Consider the following 8803-nt stretch of genomic DNA (forward strand, 5'->3'; position numbering starts at 1 on the left):
TCGGGGCTGAAGTCGTCAGCATCCAGGAGAATTTCAGAGCAATGGAGCTGGATGAAACTGTCTAGAGCAGGGGTCCCCAAGCCCCGGGCTGTGGACTGGTACCGGTCCGTGGCCTGTGAGGAACCCGGCCGCACAGCAGGAGGTGAGCGGCGGGCCAGCACGTGAAGCTTCCTCTGCATCCACAGCCACCCCCAGCGCCGGCATCACCGCCTCAGCTCCGCCTCAGATCCTCAGGCGTTAGATGCTCATAGGAGCCCCGGTCCCTGGTGCCACAAAGGTTGGGGACCGCTGCCTTACAGGACACCAGGAATAGTCTGGTGTAAAATTTCAATCTTGCACAAAACTCAGGTTTAATGCTCAGTGGCCGCCACATTTGGTCAGGACGAAGCCGGAACGGGAGTCCAGTGGTGAATCTGACGTTGAGCCACCAGCGGGAACGAGGCCATCTGCACTGGGAAACACCTCCATGGGCATGCTCCCAGGGGGCGGCGCGGTGGGTCGAGGGCCTTAGAAAGCAGGCAGCTTCGACTGGAGGCTTGGTGTCACCAGTCACAGCTCCCCATTTGCTGGCGGCCGGGCCTGCGGGAGGAAGTTACGTTTCAGGGAAAAATCAGATTTCCACCTGTGGCCGTTGGCCCACATGCCAGAGAAGTAATATCAGGACATCTCATTTTAGTAGATTTTTACAGACGCTGCCAGACTGACAGATAGGAGCTTCGTTTCTTCGGGACTGTCCTCTCTAACCCAGCAGAGGCAGGGTGCTGAGTGGTGACAGAGCCGCAAACACAGCAGATCGAGAGAAGACCCTGGGGACAGCGGGCCTCGGTGACACCCAAGCTGGGGGACAGGCCCTCTCAGCACAAAGCCCCCCAGACAGCGTTTCCACCCCCCCAATGCTGGGCTTCAGGAAGCAGGTGGCCCAGCATGAGGAGGGCCCTACATCTTTGGTCGTCACAACGTTTGGGACCAGCTAGATTTCTCCTGGACACGAGAGGCACCTGTGCTATTGAAGACAACGACAGCTACTAAAACAGGTAACCCGCGAACCGCAGGGGCTCGACGCGATAAACCTTTCTCACTCGGGGTAAGTCCAAAATGGAAGCCCTGGAGTGACACCTCTCCAGGTGACAATGGAGGGGTCAAGACTCCTTGGGGGCTGTGCCACTGCCACTGTCTGCCCGTGTTTCCTGAGGTCACGGGGAGGGAAAGGAGCCTGGAGGGCGGCCCGAGGGACGTTATGGGGGCCAGGCCAGGCCCTGGCGCGCGCCAATCCCTCTCACGTCCTGTTGGCTGGAACGCGATCTCGTGACCAGGCCTGACCGTAAGGGGCGCTGGCCCAGGTAGCCCAGCCGCCCAGGAAAAGGGGGACTACACGGAGGTCTCAGCACCAGAGCGACATTGTACCCTGACCTAATTTTCCCTAATAAGAACTTTTTCTTTTTCCGAGACGACCTATAGATCTTTTGGCCTCCTGTGCAGGAAAATGGATAAAAATACTTCCACAAAGCCTTGCTGACGGCTGCCTGGGATGCTTTATGAAACGTTTCATTTTAGAGGTGTCCATCAGTACACTCACCATTCCGATGGCTCAGCCTTTGAGAACTTCCTAAATGATTTCCCAAACACGTTTTTATTTGATCTCCTTATTGCTTGTCTCCAGTGCCTACAAACTTCATTTAGGCAAAAACTGCTGACTGACTGCCCGTTTTCCCAGGCTCTGGGCCAGGCACTGGGGATGCTGCACACACCATTCATGAATCCATCACCTTTTCCCACAATCCTAAATATTTCCAGGTCTCAGAGTGACCGTCCCGCACGTCCCTTGCCCGTCTGCCACTGTCGTCAGAAGGACCCCGGGGAATCTAATCATTCAGCCGAGAGCTGTCTATGGGCTGTCCAGCAGCTGATCCCAAAAGTCTGGCACCTGTGCAAACCGTGACTACATTTATGATATGATCGTCCTAACTGGGAAGACGGGAAAATCCTACTGCACGCTCAGGAGCATGCACACCACTGAGAAACAAGTAGGATTAACCCTAAAATGGGGACAAGGGTGCTGGGACACTCAGGTGACTCAAGACGACCCTTAAAGGATTATCCTCGGCTTCCCAGACCTCAGAGCACTGAAGGTGGCAAAAGGTCTCAAAGCCACCTGTCGCCCATTCACACGGTGCAACAGGAAAAAAAAAAAGAATTATTTTATAAATAATTGAAAAAGAACACAATAAAAAATAAGCCGTTATAAACTCGTAAGTACCAATTTGATGACTTGCTTATGGCTTATTCCATGACAGACAAATGTAAGTCAGATTCCGTCGTATGCGTGTTCCGTGTTCCTTTATCCGTTTATCCACCAAGGGACATTTAGGTTGTTTCCATATCTTGGCTGAAACTCTTTGAACTTGAGCTCTGGACAATTCGACTTAGAGCATCTACCAGCCCAACCTCATGACCATCACCCAAGCCAGACCGGGAGCCCTGTCCTGGTGCCACGAAAATGCTCTGCGGGACAAAGACAAAGAGAAATTTGCAAAGTAAGTTCCCAAAGATAAAAACGCAAGGAAGGGCAGGCGAAAGCCCATGAGACCGTGAAGAAGAGGAGGCGAACCCCCAGTTCAGACGGGACTCCCACACGTCACGCCAGTTCCGAGGAACTCATCACAGCCGCTAAGGCACCGACTTACGTGTTTACTCACAGCCGGCCACGGAAATAATCTGCAGTATCAAAGCGATGGAAAAGTCGATATGAATAAGACATGTTCATCCATGCCAATATTTTAAAACGAGGCGGCGCTGTCCTGTTTGTTCAAATCTGTCCGCTTTGCATTATGTTCTAGCATGAGCGTTTTGGTAGAAATTTCATTTGAAACGCAAAATCGTTTACTCTGCCGAGACAACTTCAAAACCGCACGCCCTCTGCAGATTCTCCAGGGAAGCCGATTTTTCAAACACGTTGGTTATCACGGAATCATTGCAGAGACGAGAAGCCGCAGAGGTAGCGCAAGCACGCCTCTCCCGTGACTTCCCGAGGACGTTTCATAAATGACGGGGGCTGGTGGGTGATGAGCAGTGCCCCAAGGTCTCCGGTCCCCCAAGGAGACCCATGTTCAGGCAGAGCAAAGAGACACCACGAAGCTCGAAGCTGCGCAGTAGTTGGCTTCGCCTGTTTGCTTCAGAGGTTTCCAAGACAATGGATCGAAGGAAAAGGAAATGAATCAGAAGCTTGAACACCAGGAAGAAGCCTCGAATCCTAAGCTTAGTTCCAGGTGCTCTCGAGTGACCATGCAGAGCCATCAACTGTGACACAGCGTGCGTGACGTCCAGGTGTCCCGTGAGATCGGTCCTTGCCAGTTGTCGGGAGGAAAACCCGTATGGCGATGCAGGGTCTCGCCAGCCTGCCAGGAGAGAGAAGTTTTGCATGTCCAATGGCCTGCAGCGAGTCACAACATCCCCTGTACCATGAAGGACAGTTGGTTGTAAACTGTGTCACCTGCCACTAAGAAAAAAAGCTTGGTGGGTCTCTTCTGCGACCCGTCAAGTCCACTGACAAGCGGGGGGAGCAGTATTCTGTAGTCTGATATATGCTATTTCTAAAGTCGAGAACAGGGGTCTTCTCCTGGCCTCTCAGGCCGCGTGCCCGGCAGATGCGAGGTCTGGGGGTGCCAGGAGCAGTGCAGACCCCTGAAGTTGCAGAAGAAAACCCTGCCTTCTGCTGCACAGAACGTCCCGATTTGAAAAGCGCCATCTGGGTTTTGGCGGAGAAGTGTTTGGCCACGCGTGGTGAGCCCTGCGGTGAGGACAGCCCATCCTGCCATCCCGCGTGGGGCCAAAGTGTCTGAGTCTCGCAGCCTGCCTCCCTCAGGACGTGGGTGCCCCCAGAAAGGGTGACTTTGGGCGGCCAGTTCCCTCAGGGAAGACAGGCTTGGAGGGGCCGACCACACTCCCCACAGCTGGGCAGCAGGCTTTTGTTTTGAAGGGGGATCCGGGCGAGAATCTCCACGTGTAGGATTTTCTTCTCGAGCACTGATTCTGTTGTCGTTATGAAATGTCCTATCCTTGATGATAGTCTTTGTCCCGACTCTAAGGGTCTGATGCTAGCTCGTCCACTGCCGCGGTTGGCTTGCACTGCCACCACCAAACCCCACGGGCTGGGGGGCAGAAGCCACAGACTTTTATTTTCTCACGGTTCTGGATTCTGGAAGTTCAAGACCGAGGAGCCAGCAGGGCTGGTTCGTGGCGCAGGCTGCCTCCCCGGCTTGCGACACCCCCACGTGGCCTTCCTCTGTGCGCGTGTGAGGGAGACGTGTCTGGCGTGTCTCCCTCCCCTGCGATGACACCAGTCCCAGCGGATGAGGGCCCCACCCTCGTGACCTCATTTAACCTTACGGCTCCTGAAAGGCCCCGTCTGCAAATGCAGTGTGGTCGCAGGTCGCGGCTCTGACACGTGGACTTGGCGGGGGCGCAGTTCGGTCCTTCAGGCCGGCTCGCACACGGCCGGTGTCGGCATGACACGCTGCGTCCCTTGACCTGTAAGCTACGTCCCTTCGGTGCTCGAGACGCATCCCTTGTAAAAGGCGGTTCTGTGTTCTCGCCGCTTTTCTTAGCGTTGGAGCTCAGCACATTTCCAGCCGCCGAAATCGCCGACGAGGCCGGGGGACGTCGTCACCACCGCGCGTCTTCCGCTGGCCTCGTCCGTTGCTTCCTTTTTCCCGCTCTCCTTCCTTCCGTCAGATCGACTGGCTGGCTTTTTTTAATGCTCCTAAACCCCTGTCATCACCGTCATTGATTTTTTTAAAACCCTTCAGAGTTTTCCCAGCTCGATGCAAGGGGGGCCAGGCCCTGATACCCCCATATCCAGCAGTCGCTGGATACAGGCTACCGCAGAAAGAGGGGTGACCTGCGCTAGGGGATTCTACAGCCGAGGCCGACCCCGCAGGGGCTGACCGCCAAGGGCCACCCTGCGGCAGGCGGGGACAGGCTCGGTCTCCCTGCCGGGGACTCGTGTGGCATGCACAGCTATTGCCACGGTTTCCTGCTGGACGTTACAAGTCCAGCCTTGTTTACCGTACGGATCGTGTGGTCTTTCTTTAAAGAATACTGAGGTCTGTGTCACCAGGCAATTAATTTACTTCCAAAGCGCCCTGGTCCTTTGGAAGAGTATGTTTCGGTTTTGTTGCGCAAGGTCTGCATAGCAGTGGTTGTCAACCAGGGACAATGTTTTGGTTGTCACAACGGGGGGCCGCTTCGGACGTGTAGCGGGTTGAGGCCAGCGAGGCTGCTGAACACCTTCTAGGCCACGGGACAGCCCCAGGAGGGGTGCGGCTGTGACAGGCACCACTCGCCCGGCCTCAGGCAGGGGACCGGTGCTAGGCAGAGCCACCTCTGGCCTGACCACTGCCCCTCAGCCAACGGTGCTCTCTTTGTTCAGTGAGGGGTGGGTTCTCGAGTCCCCTGCCAGCTCTGGCACCCCTGGGGCTGACCGACCCCTGCTGCAGCCCCCCACCCTCCGCCACAATCACACGTCGCCCAGATGACCTGGAGGAGAAGTAAAAGCAGTTTGATGCATTCGATTGAGGTACAGAAATCCAAGATCCAAAGTGTTTTCTTGAAAGAAGGTGAGTGATATTCACGCCGGGCTGAGTCTGTATCACACAGGACGACCGGAGGACAAAACAGCGTCATCGTCACAGCCTCTGTGGTGGAGCTTATTTTGCGGTTCTCACTTATTTGGACTATACTCTCCGAAGTTCCAAGGGAAAATAAAGTCCTGCTTCCCACGAGGCAAGGGCCTCATGGACCAGGCCACCGAGGAACCGCAGGCGTGTGCTGCTCTTCCCTAGTCCCTCCCCGTGGGTGGCACGTCCCCACCCCCCACCACCACGGCCGCAGGACGGAAGGGGGCTGTCAGCTTCTTCATCTCTTGGGTTGTGCATCCCCAGGCTCCTACGTATTTGTTTCTGTAAACTCGATTATTCTACAGGCTCACATTATATTGAATTACGCATCTCGCAATATTCGAAATAGCTCATTAGTTCTGGGAATTACATGCCTCTGACTGAATCACAAAATGCTGACACCCGGCAGAATGCAGCACAGCGCCGCGGCAGCCTCTGGCATGCAGAGCGGCCGGCACGCTTGGACCGCCGGCCGGTCAAGTGCAGAACGCACGGGAGCAGATGCCATCAGGTGTGACGATGACGTGTGCACCTGCCACTCGCCGCTCCGGAGCGTCACACGAACCCGCAGCCTCCGGGTCAGCTCCCAGCTCAGCGCCGAAAGGGCCCACGCGCGCGCGGCTCCGCGCTCGCCCCGGCTTTCGAGGCCCCCGCATCGAGCCCCACCTTCTTCGCATGTAGACGCGTTCTCAGGCCAGACGACCCATTCTTTCCCCTTCGGGCCGTGTGCATTTCTGCTTCCGTGTCTTTTCACTCTCTTGTAGCGTGAGGAATTTTTTTTACCCTAAACATCCATCGCTAAGCGTAAAAATATCCTCCATGAAGAAAGACGGCTCAGAGGCCTCTCGGAGGTCAGTATAGAGGAGGATGCGACTGGCATATAAAGGTGGATAAAGATGGAAATGTGCCACGTACAGTTACATTTACGCGGAACTATAAGATATGTCACTATACCTACTTCTCAGAGAGTGATTCAGGTGTGATCCAGCCCTGAGCAGGAAAAAGGATGAGAGAAAAGAAAGATGAAAGAAAGGAGAAAAGACAGAAGGAGGAAGAGAGAGTAAATTTCGATGCGTGGGCGGCAACTCACGAACCCGCCCGCCAAGGGCTGCTCTTGAGAAAAACGAGGCGCTCGCGTTCTTGAGATGTCTGCTTCTGACGCCTGGTAATGGATTCGCTCTTCTGTGCAGAGAGGAGAGGACTCAGTAGAGAAGAGGGATCATTAGACACCGTCACGCGCTTCTTAGCTTTCGACTCCACGCCGAGCTCAGACAGTCAGACGACTTGGCTAACGTCACCAAGCTAATAGCGGCAAATCTACTGATACCAACTGCCATAGCCTTTCCACTACATGGCAATATCTTTAAAATATCATTAGACTGACATCGACTAGCACTTTAACTGTGACAGACGCACCAGAGGCTGTAATTTAAATTAAGGGATTAAATCCGTAATGGTGACATTTCAGGCAACGTGCAGAATTTTAGTTTGTATTAAAAAATGCAAATCCTTCATAATCCTTTTTTCGAAAATACTTAAATCTGATTTTCAGTCTAACAAAAGCCAATTTTCCAAAATCTACGCTATAATTCAAAACTCTCATCTTAATTACATTTTCCTGAGGATGCTCATTCTTTCGGATCGCTTTTCCCAGGGCCTGAAAGCCTTTAGCACGGGGATGAGCTGGCACATGAGGGGTACTCAGGGCTGTATCGATCCTACAAAAACCTTACCAGTAATAGTTATTGAACAGTGTTATAGCACATCTAGGTCTCGACCAATAAAACAAAGGCTGTTAACACTTAACTAAAACATGAAAATATTTAGTCTATGGAGACATCAATAAGTTGGGGTATTAACAGAATTAAGAATTTCCATTTTAAGCTCACCTGTTGCATCAAGCTCCACTGCCCATTGAAATTGACAATGAAAAGAAACAGTCCAGTAGGGTGAGCTCACCAGCAGACTTACAAATTTTCATAATAAAAGCGTTCGGGATGTGGCCCTGTGAAAATTACTGTGCCAGAACACACGAGGCTTGTTGACAGCCCCGTGCCAAGTGTATCAGGATTTTATGAGATGCTTGTAAAAAAAAAAAAAAAAAAAAGCTCATGAATGCCCGAGCCCTCCGCAAGCACACTGACCAGACACATGAGGGGTAGATGCAGGCATCTGCTCTTCCATAAATCCTCCAGACGGATCCGCCGAAGGGCCAAGCTTGGGGATGCTCATTGTAACAGACAAGGAGGCATTCCTAGACGTGGAAATATTCCTTCCTTCTTGTTATGCTTTTTCCTGTCCTAAGAACTCTGCACATCCTGCTTCCTCTACGAAGCCCTCATGTTTCAGTGGGGAGAAATGGCCTTTGCTAAAGCCACGTGCCAACCATGGTAAATGGTCAAACCCTAAGACACATCCTAACAAGACTCCATTCGACAAGACGCTCTACCCGTGAAAGAGCTGAAGACAGCGTTGCCACTGAGAAAGTCTCAGCTGGAATGCCAGACGCTACGCGGCAGGCACGGAGTCGCACTTCTAGGAGATCGGGTAGAATTAAACGCAGTTCAGTGCATTATTGGAACTCACGGCAATATCGATATCTGTGCCCCTTCGTAATACAAAGTAAAAAAAAAAAAATTACTCACAGACTAAATCATCGTCCAGTGTGTAAACCAAATTTATGAAACAAAATTTTTAGAGCCATTGTTAACTATTTTAATTATTAGAATACACAGGAGAACACGTCACTTAAGAAGTGACAAAGAAGGAGCCTTTCTCCAGTTCGGGGCACGGTCCTTTGGTCGTTTGTGGTTACACGAGCTGCCTTCTCGCTGAATGCAAACACGGGTCTTCGCAACACCTAGCCATTAATCACGTACCACTTAAAATTTTAATCACAGGGTTTTTTGATGACATTAGTTCCGATTTGCAGAGTTAGTCTGCTCTGTCCAGCAAAATGGGAGCCAAGGAAGCATCTCGTAACGATTTCAACAGTTATAAAAATGAGACCGAAAGAAATCCTGCTACATATCACAAGGTCATAAAAATCATTGGCTCTCTCCAAACTCTGCTGCTGCTGCTAATGTGTATAAATCCTCAACGGAAACTCAAACAGGATCCGTGATAGA

The sequence above is a fragment of the Pteropus medius genome, unplaced genomic scaffold (genome assembly GCF_902729225.1).
Source record: "Pteropus medius unplaced genomic scaffold, Ma_sr-lr_union100, whole genome shotgun sequence".
NCBI classification, from domain to species: Eukaryota; Metazoa; Chordata; class Mammalia; order Chiroptera; family Pteropodidae; genus Pteropus; species Pteropus medius.